Here is a 17319-nt window from a genome sequence, read left to right as displayed (position 1 = left end):
GAATTATGAATAAAGGATTTAACTGATTTAGGTAGTCATATACTTGGGAACAGGGTAGGTTTTTTAAACACACTGAGGACCTGTATGGTATCTGAAGAAAACAAGCAGATTTTTGGGATCTGCACTGAAACAGTGAGATATTTTAGTGAGATGTGAAAATATTTCCTCCTGCTAACAGAACAAGCCTTTCTTTGGAGGATGTAAAAGAGGTGAGTCATACAGGAAATATGAGTTTGAGAGGTTTGTGAAGAATTACTACTACTGCTGCTGTAGGTTGTTTTAGCCAAGCTGGAACTACATGAATCAGCTTTGTTTTGACAGTCTTCAAGTTTAGAATTAAGTTCTGAAGCAACAGAATTGGACGGAAGATATATATCTCTTTCAAAGTCCATAGAAGGAGGAAGGGAGAAGGACAGTAACTTCCATGGCACTAGATGGTAAACTATACAAGAGAATTGAAACACAGAAATCCACTACCAACTAATAAAACAGCTGGTGTAAAATAAATATAGTTGAAGTAGCAAACAAATGCCAACTGTACCACAGCTAGGAACTTTATTATAAAACAGGTAAGTGCTTTCAGGGATGTGCCCCTTCATCAGACAACTCACAAAAACAATTAATTCCTTATATAGTAGAAGCACCTGCTATCAATTAAGTCTTAAAGATACAATATTAAATACAAATGCTTTAACCTGGTCCACTCTAGTATATATTTAATATGCATATATCTGGTTCAAAAATTCATAAATATTAGAACACATATTATGTATATGAGTCATGATTAATAATGGCATAATGGTTAAGGTGTTTATCTTATAGACACAACATGCAGGGTTCGACCCCCACATGGGGTGACTGGCCAGGCCCAAAATGACCCACAAGAGCACCCAGCCAGGCACCAACCCATGAACCTATATTAAAATTGCTAAAACCTACCTGGGCTTCTTGCATAATAGTAACAATACATAATTTTGTTCTTATCCTCAATAGTCCAGTCTTTATGGCACTTTTTTGGCCTGTCAGTTTTTGTGATTTTTGTGGACTACTACTACTTTCTACAACAGGGGAGCCATCCTTCCCCTGAACCTGGCTTAACCCTATGGTAGGAATATTTCTGTGTCTTGAGGACTCTGCACTGTTATTTTTCCAGTCCTGGCATCAATGCGCAAACCAGGATTGCGCAGTTTTTTATCCTGGGACTTGTACAACCAGTTGTCTTTTTTTATTTTTTAACCTATTCTGTCCATGATATTTACTATATAAAATACAGTCTATATATGTGTCACCCTGGTGAGATAATGTAAAAAACAGTGCCCACCTCATGAAAGTATTCACCAAAACCTGAGGGTCTATATTATATTGTATAAGTTTGGATGTTGTAATATCGAACCCGAAAGTCCGAAATCTAAAAATAGCGAAGCCACGGCACATCGATTTTTTTTCCCAGGGCAAAAAATCGGTGGGCCATTTTCGGGGCTTTGCTATTTCCTCCACTGTGGTGTGATCTCGGAGTTGGTATATTTAAGTAGGGGGGGTGTGGAGGGCGAAGCCCCCCACTTTAGTTTAAGTTTAAGGTTTATTTTTTTTTGTCATGGACCAGTGATTTATTTTTTCCCTGGAAAAAAAATCTCTGTTCTGTGTTTTCATTATTATTGGGTTTCGGACTTTAGGGTTCGATATTACAATGTTCAAACTTATGTTAGCTTGACTTTGTGATATAGACCCAGTCCTGAGGATGAATTCAATTCCAGTGATAATACTCTCTTTTGCTTGATTTTATCATCTCTCCATTCAGACCCTGTTGAATGTGTCATGAGTCATATGCTTCAGTTCTGCAGCTCAGCAAAGAGACTATTTGCTGTTTGTAAAACCATGCACTACTATATTTGGTTTCCTCACACCCCATTGAGCACAACAGCCCCACAATGATGTAGCTTAAGTCTTGAAATGGGCAAGCTAACGAATTCAATACATTACAGCTAACTAACCAGGAGCCACTACTGGAAATTTGAATTTTGAGTTTGTATCTTTATTTTTACTTATACCTCGGTGGTGGTGCTGCGGTAGCGTTGTCACCTCACAGTAAGATGCTGTCCAGTTCGATTCTCAGCTAGAGCATCTTCTGCATAGAGACATGCGTGAATGGGCGTACCTTCATTGAAGGTTGTGCGTCAGGGTTGGTAACTCGGCACGTAAAAATCAACTACCAATCATTAGCGGACCGGAATTCCGCTGTGGCGGCCCCTAACCAGGAAAAGCCAAAAGAAACAACAACATCTTTATTTTTACTTATATGTACAGACATTAAAAGTGTCTTGGAAACTTGGCTCAGCATAACTACAGAGCTAAATTCCACATCACTCCCACAAGGTATCGGACCTTTCACCTGGCATTAGGCACCTTAATCCCCTGTAACTCCACCATTAGAGTCGGTTACACCTGTACACTTCTTCTAAGATCTCTTCCAACTAATTTCCTTTGCATTTAGTGTGCTGGAAAAGCACACACAAAAAGTCCCAGGTTAGATCTGATGAGGCTTTGGAGAAAGTGTATCATGTTTTCATGATAAGAAAACCATGAACCAGTCATGACCACAGGAACCTGTTATGATTGTTTTTTCTTTGCCTTTCCCTGTTTGTATATCTAATTTTATATATTGCGTATATGCATTTATTGGTATGTATGAAATTATAATAAGAAAGAAAATGTTGTAAAGTGTTTTGCTTTTTTCTTTTTTTCCTTGGTAAAAACACAAACGTTTTGTTATTCTTGTTCTCCACCAACATCAGTTTAAGAAAATTTGGCATCAAAATTGTCTTAATACATTTTAAATCCATGAGGTGCAGCTTCTTTTCCACTTTTCCACTCCCTGAGATTCAGGGCATGCCCCAAGGATGGTTGGAGGTGAGACAAAGCCACTCCTAGAGCATATAAAAAGTGTTAGTTTCCCAGACCTAAATTAGATATGAACTGCGCTTATCTGCTCTGAAGCCTAATCAAGATTATTTAAGAAAAACAACAGGCTCCTGAGATTTGCTTTGCTATTTCATTGTTTCCTGACAGCCTTTCATTCTCACCAAGTAGGGTCCCAAGAATTAGGATGGTACTAAACTAACCGTCAATCAGCAACAGTGGACTCATCCTAGGTGTATTAACTCAGCACAACTGTGGGTATGCAACTCTACCTACATAAGCAAGACTGGGTTGTATAATTTGTTTTTATGAATTTGTAAACTCAAGAATTAGCACTAAATTTCATGCTTTCTGTATCCACAAATTCAGCATCAGTAATAAATTCCCATCTATACATGGGTGTTACTATAGCTGTAACAGACAATATATCCCCTACGGGGCCTGGTGACATGCAGATCCTGGATCCCCAGATGTTAAAGAAAATATACACTTCTATATCGGTATCAAAGACTATAATAGTTACTCAGCAATGGATAGAATATAAAATCAGGAGAAGCTGGGCCTTTCAAATTCAAATGTCAATGTCAGTTACCAGAATCCCTTTTTTTCCTCTTTTACTTTTGGATAATTCAACAACCCTACTTCCACCCTACACCTTTTATTTCTTCAATGGCAGTGGCTTGAACAGATTTTTGTTCATTATAGTTACTGCCTGCTGCTTTATAGGGAAAAAGATTTGGTCCTCTTATCAAAACTAACTGCACACACACACACACACACACACACACACACACACACACACACACACACACTTAATGTGGCTGCATCAATGAGCAGTAATATGCTGGTAAGTCACAAAGTAAATGGCTGAGAGCAGATACGAGGCATTTATTATTAGTGGACAGGTAAGCCTGGTATAAATGTAAGAAGTCAATGTAACAAGAGCAAGTTTTCAACAGAATGTTTTGTTTTTTGTTTTGTTTTTTTGCCAGATCAGTCAGTGTCCTTATTTGCAGTTAATTTATTGCAATTAAGCAGATTCCTTGGGAACAAATATTACGTTGTTGTCCCAAGTCTATTTAGTCTCACATTATCATTTTTTTTTTGCAACTCAGTTTATACACTTTTACTCTCTTACTTCATACAGAGCAATACAGGATTTTGCTTTAATTTTTTTTATTTTCTATACCTTCCATGACATCATGTTCTGCTCCTTTTGGGATAATTCTGACACTGCCAGGTGGAAATGTAGAACTTTGTGATAGGAAAGAGAGTAACAAGTCTGTGAAATAGATTATTGCTGTTATCATTTGAAAAAGGGAACCTGAGTAAATCCTACATGTAAATCTTTTTATATTACTGTGACAATTGTGGAGAGATGGGCAAAGGCTGCCAGCCTAGTCAAATAGAATTTGATATATAATAATAAAATAAATGTAAAATACAGGCATGTCTTCTTGAGTGTAAAAGAATACTGTGAAATGTGGAACTGCAAAATATGTGTCACCATTGCAGTCTACTGGCCCAGTAAAGCATGTTGTGACCCTTTCATGTTTGAATTCGGCTCCAGTGCATCTGGATGAAGGTTTCATGCCCATTGTTTTAAGGCTAAAGTTTATGACCAGAATTTACATGTGGAAGGTGCTTTATTGCTCTGGTTTCTGCTAGAATGTATACGTGAAATGCCTTGTATTGTTGTAAGTTTCTGAGTAGGTGTTAGATTGCTAAATAATGCAGTTTGTGGCCTGAGAACTCAGACCAGGTGTTAAGATGATGCAATATGAATACTGGGAAAAACTAAGTGTCAAAGATGATGTAATTTGGGAGGGCCTTAGAGACATGTTTGTTAGTAATGTTTAAATACTATTTCCTCACAAGAGACAAGGAAGCATTTTGATCTTGGATATCTAACTCAGCACTCTGCCTAAGCTCACATGTAAGTTTCTAGCACTGTGATTTCTTGTAGGAATAGTTAAAGCTGGTAAAGATTAATTAGGTATTTTTCTTTGAAATCAGACCTGTCCTACTGTATTATTTTAAGTTTCTGTGTGATCTCTGAACTCTTAGATATCTCTGTGGTGTAGTAGTTTTGTCTTGTGTTTTAATTATTTATTATTAAATATTTTAAAACCTTCTACCTGTGGCTGGTTTATGTAGAGTTAAATTATGCTTTAGAGTACATTATATATTTATAGAGTTTACTGTCTAAGCCCTTCCAATAAGCCTATACTGGTTAGTCACATTGCCATTGGATAATAATATTGCACAGTAATAATTGGACACCCTTTTAAGGGCCTTTTAGTAGCTGATATTATTAGCTGGGCGGTGGCAGGGATTGCTACCGTATGGTCTGGGTAAAGGGGCACAGCTGGAGAATCTGTGTCAGCCTTTCCCAGGAGTGTCTGTGAAGTTGTATAAATACTTATCTCAAAGTGTATGTGTGGTGTGTGTCAGTTACTTGGCAGGGACACAAAGCACTGGTTGGACAGAGAGGGCACTGGAGGTTTTAGCTTGCCCAGCTAGGCTGAGATCTGGACCCTATAGCTGTGCCAGTGGGGAGTCTTATTGGGGACCTGGTGAGCAAGGGAGCGACCAGCCCCAGACTGACAGTGATCTCTTTGTGCACTTAAGGGAAATTATACTTTACTGTGTGTATTAGTTATCCTATCCTCTCTTCTAGGAGACAACCTCCCTGGTGTTAGTGGTGTGGATTGAGGCTCCTTGATTGCTGGGCCAGGGCACGGTCATCACAAGTGTTTGGTAGTGCTGGGATCTGCTTCACATACTAATTGGCTTGTAGTGGTGTGGGGTAGAGCGAATTCCTGTAGCTTATGTATAGTGAGCTCTAAAAGTGTTTTGTACTCTAAAACAGCCACACGGTGTATACTCAGAGTTCGGATCACAATTGTTTTATTTCTTTTGTTAGCTTAGTGTTAGTCAGGGTGAGCAGGCAGCATGTCAGCAGAAGAGCATGGAAAGTTGACAAGGAGCCAGCTGGCGGAGATGTGCCAGGCTAGGGGACTGGTGCATGGAACCCTGACTAAAGCAGAACTGATTCCAGCCTTGGTTACAGCTGCATCAGAAAACAGCAGCCTGGAGGACAATCAGACTGACAGTGGAGATACAATATCCTCGGAGAATGGACAGCTCAAACTTTCTGCAGTGGACTTAAACATCCAGCTGGAGCTAAAGAGACTTGAATTTGAGGCCAGGCGTATGGAACTAGAAGCAGCCGAGAAAATGAGGAGTCTACAAGCTGAAGAAAATGAACAGCAGAGGAGGCATGAGAAGGAAATGCTGACTCTTCACCAGAGTCATGGAGGTAATGGGGAAGGAAGTAACCAGACCCCAGAAGCACAAAAGGTCAGTAAATTTATTCCACAGTTTAAAGAGGGGGATAATTTTAATAGCTTCATTCATATGTTTGAGCAGGTATGTAAACAGTATGAAGTTGACCAAGGGCTCTGGGTACGGTTCCTGAACCCCTTACTCCATGGTAAAGCTGTAACTTCTTCAGCAAAAATGCATGACACTGACTGTTTTGATTATACTGCTGTAAAAAGACACTTGTTGGAATGTTTTAAGCTAATACCTGAAATATATAGGAAAATGTTTTGTGAGCATAGACCCAAGGCAGATGAAAATGTATGTGAATATGTTGCTGAACTGAGCACTTATTTTCATAGCTGGGTGAGTGGATGTCAGGTCACCACTTTTGAAGGGCTGGCAGACCTTTTGGTAAGGGACCAAGCCCTTAGCACTTTGCCTGAGGACATGAGGATATGGTTAGCTGATAGACAGTATGCTACTTCAGAGGAGTTGGGGAAGAAGGGAGACCTATACCTGGCCAGCAGGGCAGCCCTCCACAGGAAGGGCACCCCCAGTACTGCCCATGATGGGCAGCACAGACTGACCCAACAGAATCTGCCAGTAGCAGGGAAAGCCACTAGTCTAGGTACACGTCCAGGAGCTAGGGTTAAATGTTTTGAATGCAACCAGTGGGGCCATGTGGCATACAGATGTCCATGGAGGCAAGGTAGGGAACAAAAAGTGAGGGAGCCAGTAAGTGAGAAAGACAAAATGCCAACAGTGGGTTGTCTTGAGACAGCAGGGGTATGGAACTACCATCCTGCAGATGTCCTGAGAGGGAAGGATTTGGATGAGGCAGTACTATGTACTTATGCAGTTACATGCAGTAAGGCTAGGAGACAAGCATGTGGATCTGGTAGCCTGGGGGAGACCCAGACAGACTGCATACTTGCAGCCAGGACTGCTGAGGTGGTTACTTCAGGGAGTGAGCTACACTGTAGCAGTAAGACTGAATGTGAACCACAGCTGCTTGTGAGTACTGATGCTCCCTTGGACAGGGTAACTACAAAGGTAGAGGTGAGTAGTAGTACCCAGGCTGACAGTGAGGCACCACTGTCAGAGGATGCCAGACTTCCTGTGGAAGGGGAGCTGGGAAGGGTTACAAGGAGGGAGTCCAGACAGGCTCAGCTCTCAGACCCTACATTGCAAGGCCTGAGGCAGGTAGCTAGGGAGGCACCTGATTCTCAAGGGAAGGGGGAATCTGTATACTGGGACAAAGGGTTACTGTACAGAGAGTGGACCCCTGAGGGAGGGCTAGAAGGTGAGAGAGTACAGCAGTTGGTAGTGCCTAGAGCTTACCATCTGGCGCTTCTAGCCATAGCCCATGATATTCCCTTTGCAGGTCATATGGGCATAAAATGTACAAAGAGGCATATTATGCAAAACTTCTATTGGCCTGGAATTTCCAGAGATGTAACAGGGTACTGCAGAACCTGTGAGCAGTGCCAAAAGGTAGGCAAGGCAGGAGACAAGGTGAGAGCTCCTTTGATGCCTTTGCCTGTGATTGAGGAGCCATTTCAGAGGGTAGCTATGGATATTGTGGGTCCTCTAAGTACCCCATATTCAACAGGGAAAAAGTATATCCTAGTGATTGTAGATTATGCTACATGATAGCCTGAGGCAGTGACTTTGTCCTCCATTGAGGCCGAGAAGGTGGAAAATGATTTGCTAGAGATTTTCAGCAGGATAGGTTTCCCAAAGGAAATACTGTCTGACAGAGGTGCCAAGTTTATGTCAGACCTGCTGGCTTGTCTGTCGAAGTCCTGTGGGGTGAAGCATATGAAGACCACCCCCTACCATCCCCAGACTAATGGTCTTGTTGAGAGGTTAAACTCTACAATCAAGTCCATGCTACGGGCATTTGCAGATCAGTTTAAGAGGGAGTGGGACAAATATTTGCCCCATCTGTTGTTTGCTTACAGAGTTGTTCCCCAGGAATCCACAGGTTTTTCATCCTATGAGTTGCTGTATGGGCATAGGGTGAGGGGACCTCTAGATTTAATTTGAGATGAGTGGGAAGGTGAATGTGAGTCTCACAAGGAGTCTGTTGTGGCACATGTCCTGAACCTCAGGACAAGACTCAGGGAACTCATGGGCCTGGCCCAGGAGAACCTGGCAGAAGCCCAACAACAGAAAAAGGTGTGGTATGACAGGAATGCTCGAGCTAGAGAGTATGCTGTAGGGCAGCAGGTGATGGTTGTCATTCCTGTCAGACACAACAAGTTGCAGGCAGCTTGGCAGGGACCCTACAAGGTGGTAAGAAAGGTAAGGGATATTAACTACATGGTGGGTGTTTTAGGCAGATGGCAGGGGCACAAATTGTACCATATTAACATGATTAAACCTTACCATGATAGGGAGGCCCTTGTGCTTTGCATTTGCAGTGGATTGCAGGAAGAGTCTGAGAGAGAGATCTTGTAACTGATCTCCTCAGTGAGCCTCGGGCTGACACCTTGGTGGAAGGGGTAGCAATGTCCCAGCAGCTATCTCCTACCCAGGTTTGAAAAATCTGAGCAGTGTTGCAGGTGTTTGGGGGCATGTTCATTGGGAAACCAGGGAGCACCCACCTGGTGCAGCACCAGGTGGATACAGGACCCCAAAGGCCCATCAGGCAGACCACTTACAGGGTGCCTGAGAGAGTCAGAAAGACTATGAAGGAGGAGGTACAGGAGATGTTGGAACTAGGGGTGATTCAAGAGTCCAACAGTCCCTGGGCCTCACCAGTGGTGTTGGTGCCAAAGATGAATGGCAGCACCAGGTTCTGTGTGGATTACTGGAAATTAAATAATCACACAGAGTCGGATGCTTACCCCATGCATAGGACAGATGAGGCCCTAGAGCAGCTGGGTGGGGCTAAGTATATTACAACCATCAGTCTTACCAAGGGTTATTGGCAGGTGCCCTTGACTCCCAGTGCTAGAGAGAGGTCAGCCTTTGTAACTCCTTTTGGCTTGTATGAGTTCACAAAGATGCCCTTTGGGATGAAGAATGCCCCAGCGACTTTCCAGAGGCTGGTAGATCATATCTTAGCAGGAGCAGGAGGGTTTTCCCTTGCTTACATGGATGATATTGCTATCTACAGCCATTCCTGGGAAGAGCACCTTCAGCATGTCAGGGAGGTGCTGGGCAGACTACAGAGGGCAAGGGTGACCATTAAGCCGAGCAAATGTCAGGTGGGTATGGCAGAGGTCTCCTACCTAGGACATAGAGTGAGGAGTGGTAATATAAGGCCAGAACTTGCCAAAGTGAAAGCTATTCAGGCATGGCCTGCACCTGTTACCAAAAAGCAGGTGAGGGCATTCTTGGGGACAGCAGGGTACTACAGAAAGTTTGTTCCCAGTTATAGTACCATAGCTGCTCCCCTCACAGACCTGACAAGGAAGAACAGGCCAGATAAGATAGTGTGGACCCCGGCATGTGAGCAGGCATTTCAGAAGCTTAAGGAAGTTTTGGGAGGACCACCTGTGTTAGCCAGTCCAGACTACAGCAAAGAATTTGTTGTGCAGGTGGATGCTTCAAACTATGGGGTGGGGGCTGTACTTAGCCAGATTTCTTCAGAGGGAGAAGAGTACCCAGTGGTTTATCTCAGTTGTAGGCACCAACCCAGGGAGGAACACTATGCAGCGGTAGAAAAGGAATGTCTAGCCAAAGTGTGGGCACTACAAAAACTTCAGCCTTATCTGTATGGAAGAAAATTCACTATGATGACAGATCACAACCCTCTAACATGGTTAAACAGAGCCAGTCAGCAAAATGCTAAGTTGCTATGATGGAGTCTGCGGTTGCAAGCATATGATATGTCAGTGCAGCACCACAGTGGGAGTAGCAATGCCAATGCAGATGGGGATTGGGGTGAGGTACAACCAGATAGACCTGACACTCTCAAGTAATGTTTCTCAAGGGGCACTTGAAAAACTTGCTTGAGTTCCCGGGGGCGGGGGAGATGTGACGATTGGGAAGAGATGGGTAAAGGCTGCCAGCCTAGTCAAATAGAATTTGATATATAATTCTGGCATTTGTAAATAAATGTAAAATACAGGCATGTCTTCTTTAGTGTAAAAGAATACTGTGAAATGTAGAACTGCAAAATATGTGACAACATTGCAGTCTACTGGCCCAGTGAAGCATGTTGTGACCCTTTCATGTTAGAATTCAGCTCCTGTGCATCTGGATGAAGGTTTCATGCCTATTGTTTTAAGGCTAAAGTTTATGACCAGAATTTACATGTGGAAGGTGCTTTATTGCTCTGGTTTCTGCTAGAATGTATATGTGAAATGCCTTGTATTGTTGTAAGTTTCTGAGTAGGTGTTAGATTGCTAAATAATGCAGTTTGTGGCCTGAGAACTCAGACCAGGTGTTAAGATGATGCAATATGAATACTGGGAAAAACTAAGTGTCAAACATTATGTAATTTGGGAGGGCCTTAGAGACATGTTTGTTAATAATGTTTAAATACTATTTCTCACAAGAGACAAGGAAGCATTTTGATCTTGGATATCTAACTCAGCACTCTGCCTAAGCTCACATGTAAGTTTCTAGCATTGTGATTTCTTGCAGGAATAGATAAAGCTGGTAAAGATTAATTAGGTATTTTTCTTTGAAATCAGACCTGTCCTACTGTATTATTTTAAGTTTCTGTGTGATCTCCGAACTCTTAGATATCTCTGTGGTGTAGTAGTTTTGTCCTGTGTTTTAATTATTTATTATTAAATATTTTCAAAACCTTCTACCTGTGGCTGTTTTTGTAGAGTTAAATTATGCTTTAGAGTACATTATATATTTATAGAGTTTACTGTGTAAGCCCTTCCAATAAGCCTAGACTGAATAGTCACATTACCATTGGATAATAATATTGCACAGTAATAATTGGACACCCTTTTAAGGGCATTTTAGTAGCTGATATTATTAGCTGGGTGGTGGCAGGAATTACTACCGTATGGTCTGGGTAAAGCGGCACAGCTGGAGAATCTGTGTCAGCCTTTCCCAGGAGTGTCTGTGAAGTTATATAAATACTTATCTCAAAGTGTGTGTGTGTGTGTGGTGTGTCAGCTACTTGGGAGAGATACGAAGCACTGGTTGGACAGAGAGGGTACTGGAGGTTTTAGCTTGCCTGGCTAGGCTGAGATCTGGGCCCTATAGCTGTGCCAGTGGTGAGCCTTATTGGGGACCTGGTGAGCAAGGGAGGGACCAGCCCCAGACTGACTGTGATCTCTGTGTGCACTTAAGGGAAATTGTACTTTACTGTGTGTATTAATTATCCTATCCTCTCTTCTAGCCGACAACCTCCCTGTGTTAATGGTGAGGACTGAGGCTCCTTGATTGCTGGGCCAGGGCACGGTCATCACAGTTACATGCCAACCTTTTATTTTAATCCAAGATAAAGACCCCAAATCATGATTGCTTTTTAAATAGTGCTACTACCCAATTAAAAAGTGACAAAAATCTACAGAAAAAGAGAAATTATACTAATATATATTTTCTGAGAATAGGTAAGGTGTAACAATATGTCAGGCTTTTATTTTTATATGTAATATTTACCAGTGTGTCCTAAAATCACAAAATTTTGCTGGATATTTCAGTTTCCTCCTAACACTCAGAAGCATGTTATATGACTGTCTATTCAACATTTTCTATGTATGTTGAATTTATCTTTGCTTTGTGCCAGGTTTTGGTTGTATGAGGTCTGTGAAGAACCACTTGACTTACCCATTTAACAAACAGATTAAAGCTAAGAAATTAGTTAACTTGCCATCTTAGTAAATGCTCCATTTAGCTGGCAACCAAGTAAGTGCTTGATATAGTTTGTCTTTTTTAGTTGAATAGCCCTGGGTAGTACTTACATGGTACTGAGGACATTCAGCCAGGGCTTAAGTGAAACAACTGGTAAAAGAAACAGCACTCGGTAAGGAGAATTAGTGCTGCAGCAGTGTCAGTTATGGTTTCAGCATTATGAAATACTGTCATAGTATCATAGGATGTTATCACAGGATCATAGGAAGTTACTAGGCTAATGGCCCTGGGGTTCTTACAAGCCTAGCTAACAGTTTATCCCCCAAAAAGAAACCTCAGTCAGCACCTGTCACCCCTGTCAATGAGGGACAAAGGTGGAACCCCTGGGAAATATTTGTGGTTATCCATCCACTCATCAAGGTTGTGCTTGAAGAGGGTCACCAAGGTACTCTGTTTGACATGTATGGGAAGTCTATTACAGAGATGGGCCAGCCTCTGGGAGACAAACCTGTCTATTTAGCAGGTTTTGTTGATGTTGCATATTAGATTTAGGCCTATCAAATGGGTAATGCCCAAGGAGTTAGACTTATGGATATGGAGCATCTCTAAAAGGGCAGGGTCCGATATTGCCATGTTGGCAAGACGCAGATCACCTCTGAGCAATCTGTATGATACCAAGTACAGTGATAGGGATTTCAGCCTGTCCACATAGGACAGGTGTTGGAGGCCATGGATTCTCTTTGTGAGGTATTTCTATGGCCTTTCCAGTTGTTTCAGGTGTTTGGAGAGCTACATGGCATACTCAAATATAAGTCTAATGAGGGAGGAGTACAGAGAGGCAATAACCTACTTTTTTCTGTATGCAATCCCTTTACTTATGAGATGAACCAAGTAAAAGGCTTTCCTGACCACTGCCGCCACATGATGGTCGAATGTGAGATTGTTGTCAACCTGAGTATCCAGGTCTTTCACCACAGGTTGTGTGCTTAGGGAGTTGCCATTGAGGTGATAATCAGTAGGGGCCATGTTTTTGGTGAATGGTATGATAATACATTTTTTTGCATTTAACTTAAGGCCATGACTTTGGCAGCAGTTATTTGTAGCTGTGAGACCTTCTTGCAGTATGTTAATATCATTTGGGAGTCAATGACCACACCCAACTTACAGTCATCCGCAAACTTGTTCAGCCACAGGCCGTTTGTCTTTGCCTGGACCTCTGAAAAGTAGATGGCAAACATTTTGGGTCCCAGGATAGATCCCTGAGGAACACCACTAGTGACAAGTCTACGGCCGGAGGTAGTGGCACCTATTTTGACCTTGTGGGTCCTATCTGTGAGCCAGTTGGCCACCCATTGACGAGATCAGGATTAACACCAAGTTTCAATGATGCCCAAGTGGGGAATTGTGTCAAAGGCCTTGGCCAAGTCAAGGTAAGCTGTATGTACTGACTTTCCCTCATCCAGGGCCTTGGTGATAGACTCAAAGAAATCAGCTAGGTTCAATAAACAAGATCTGCCCATGACAAATCCAAATTTGGTGTAGTCAAGTGCTTGGAGATTGCCTATGTCCTTGTTTATGTGATCCATAATAATACGCTCTATGGCTTTACAGATCAGACTTATAAAGCTAATGGGGCAATAGTTTCCTGGGTCACTAGTGGCACCACCATTGCGCAAGGTGATGACAATGGTGGTTCTCCACTCTGTTGGGATGAAGCCTGTAATTAGGCTGTGGTTGAATAGGGTGCTCAATGGTGAAGCTAGTTCTTGCTGGAGATGGTGCAGAATACAGCCTGGGATACTATCAGGTCCCATGGAAGCTGTGTTCCTTGACTTGGATAGGGCCTTTAACACGGAGATGTGAGGCATGGGACAAGTATCAGGGATGTCGATTGGGCCTTTGAGGGGTGATAAGGGGGTGAAGTTTGCACTGAACCTATCAGCTAGAAGGTTAACTAAGTCAGCAGGATCAGTGTAAGTGGTACCTTTAAGTACTAATTCGGAACAAACTTGGGCTTTGCCATGGAGGTTCCTAACATAACTGAAGAAGGACATGTGGTTTTGCTTTGTTTTGGAGGCTAGTTTCAATTCATAATTGGCTTTGGAGGTGTTCACTAGTGATCTAATTTGCTTGTTGAGGCAGAGGAGGGAGTTTTTCCAATTTAGAATTTGTTCCTTTTTACCCTTAGACAACAGTTTCTTCCTTTTGTTGTAAAGCCAGTTGACAGAGGATGTCCACCATACAGGTCTGTGTTTCCTTGAGGAGCAGGTTTTAGTTCTGTTGGGTATGGCTGAGTTCATGCAGTTGTACAGGCATTTGTATACTGCACTGGCATACTGTTTAGCATAGTTGTCTGCATCCTCTGAGGTGGGCGGTGGTGTGAATCTTCTGATACCCTTCCTTAGGAGGTTGTAGTCAGCTTTTGAAAAGTTTTTTTAGCCTGGTTATGGCTGGAGAGGGGTTGGGTGGGATAGAAACTTCAAATGAGACAGACCGATGATCTGATCTCACCAGGGAAGAACATAATATGGTAGTGGTGAAAACTAAGTCCAGTATGTTATCTCCCCTTGTGGGGGGAGACCAGCTAGTCTAGTGTGTTAGAACTGATAAAGTCAAGGAATCATTGGGTGAGTGCAATAATGCAGGAGTAGCTCACTGAGTCTATGGTGGGGTAGTTGAAGTCACCAAGGATCAGGGTGTTAGGGGGTACCTTGATAGAGTCAAGTAGGTCTAGGTAGGAGGAGTGGGTGTCCTGAGTCATGGAGGGGGGTCTATAGCCAGCTATAACTTGGATGAGTGTCTTGCCAACTGTCAGTTGCACCTGGAGTAATTCCAGTGCGTCATGCTGGTACACCAGTCTGGAGGTGTGCCTGTCCTTAATGAAGATAGAGACTCCACCACCCTTTGTCTTTCCAACCTCATTTTTGGGTTTGAAAGTGTGGAATGAGGTATAGCCTGGAAAGGCAAGGGTGCTCTCCACAGCCCTGAACCAAGTTTCTGTGACTGCACAGACATCAGCATTTTCCAGTGTGAGGAGAGCCTCCAGTGCATGTATTTTTAAGTTAAGGCTCCTAGGATTGAGCAGCATGACCTTCAATTTGCTTTTTGACAGATCTTTTATGTTGGAAGATTTGTCTTTGGGGCATAGCCTAAAAAAGGCATAATGGGGGAGGCAAGAGCTTTGGCCAAGATCTGGAACCCCAGGGGTGACAGGTGGAGGCCATCTCTGGCAAAGCATTGAGGCCTGTCAACCATGTCATCCCAGGCAGATATTGGATCCCCTTGGAAAAACACCAGAAATTAAGCCAGTTGTTGAAGTCAATAATTTTTTGTTGGTATTGTGGTATCATTCTTGGTGAAGGTAGGATGCTGCTTAGGGCTAGGGCCATACCTTCCTGAAGCACATACTCTGAGACCTCAGTCATGTCTCTCTTCATATAGTCCAAGGAGGTACGTCTCAAGTCATTCACACCAACATGGACAATGACAGAGTCATACTTGTACCTGTTGTATAGACAAGTGCGCGCGTGATGTGGTAGATTCTGTCACCTGACAGACAATTGACTGTGACGTTTTCCCTGTTGAGCCTGGTGAGGGGACAGCACTATGTCTCACTACTGAGTCACCAATGACTAGTATGTTTGGTTTATTCTCATGCCTTATGGGCTGTGTTGGTTTATTGTTATGCCTAATGGGCTGTGTTTGTGAGACACTGGTATGTTGACTACTGTATGTGATGTGATTGGTGTGTGGAATGTTTGTGAGTGTGTTTTGGATGTCTCTGTTGTTTTGGTAAGTTTTTGTTGAGGACCCTGCATAGGTGGGTGTGTAACTCTGTGATGTGGGTAGTGTGGTGGTTGTGCTGGCAATCTCCTCTTTGTTAGGAGTACTGACTGTGGTGTGAGAGAGCATGGATTCCAGCTTACTGATGTAGATGCATTTCTCGCAAGTAGAAGAATTATGTGCTAGGAGAAGAGGACTGTCAGTGAACATGAAGCATTTGCTTCACTGTCTCATTATGCCCATGTTGACCAGGCTGGCAGGGGAAACTGATGGGAATTGCCCAGACATAGTGTTCTGAATACTTGGCGGACTTATGGAGAGCGGGGTTTGATAAGGGGCTGTCCACAAAAACCCTAAATGCAAAATAACTGGCTTGAAGCACAAGTGCTAAAACCAAAACTAAGATGCTTAGAATAGCAGACAAGTTTAATCAGGCTACTAACAAGTAGTAATAAGTGCAGAATAAGAGCACTTGAACACTTAAGAGCACACAGAACAGCAAACTAATGTGTGAATAATTATTAACAGTATAAAACATATGACATTATATCATAGTGCTGCTTCTTTAATGACAGTATGTTCTTATGGGTCTACTTCAAATTAACGAAAGACCACTTACCTAAAAATGAAATCACCAAGACGAGATGTCCAAAACTTGATTTTAATGAATGACCATATTGCCAAAACTTTTCTCACGGTAAGTATCCAGTCGACCAACATTTCATGAAGAAGCACAATGGACTATCTCCAACCCACCCATGTGGGAAGCCATGCCGTACACACCCCCAGTGTCGGGGGCTCTGGCCCTCACACCTCCCCTAACTAAATATACCAACTCCGACATTGCATTACAGTGGGAAAAAGGACAAATTTCTCTATTTTGGCCAAATTTATACTTACTCTGAGAAATGTGTCGGCAATATGGTCCTTCGTTAAAATCATGTTTCAGACATCTCATCTCTGTGATTTCTTCTTCGGGTAAGTGGGTTTTCATTAATTTGAAGTAGACCCATTCTTATAGCTGGTTTACAGAAAGCTGTCCTTTTTTATGTTCTTTATTTCTGTTATGCGCCTGCTGACCATCAGTCCCAAGTGTGAAGGGTCCATTCCTTTAATGTCATTGAGGCATTTTCCAGGTAGCTATGATGGGTTTTCCATTCTGACCTTAACCCCACCCCCAGCAGATGACTGACATGAGAGCTCACATATGAAAAGGTCGGCAATGCCATCCACTCTGCACATGCATGTTTCTGCTCACAAGTGATGAAAACTACTTTGCAAACACAGCTTCGCAGACCCAAGCACATGTATTTGGCTCATCTCTCTCTCTCTCTCTCTCTCTCTCACACACAATTGCTCACACAGTGCTGGTACTGCAGTGAGCTAGACCATCTCCCTCACCCCATGATGATTGAGCTGGTGTTAATTGCCCCTTCCTGCCCTGTTTTACTGGCTCCTCTGCAGTCCCAGATCTTCTAGATCACAGTCAGGGTGTTATCTCTGTACACCACACAAATGGCA

This window comes from Protopterus annectens, chromosome 12.part0, assembly GCF_019279795.1.
Source record: "Protopterus annectens isolate FY-2018-M chromosome 12.part0, PAN1.0, whole genome shotgun sequence".
NCBI lineage: Eukaryota > Metazoa > Chordata > Ceratodontiformes > Protopteridae > Protopterus > Protopterus annectens.
The sequence above is the reverse complement of the archived record's forward strand: the minus strand, read 5'-3'. Positions refer to the sequence as shown.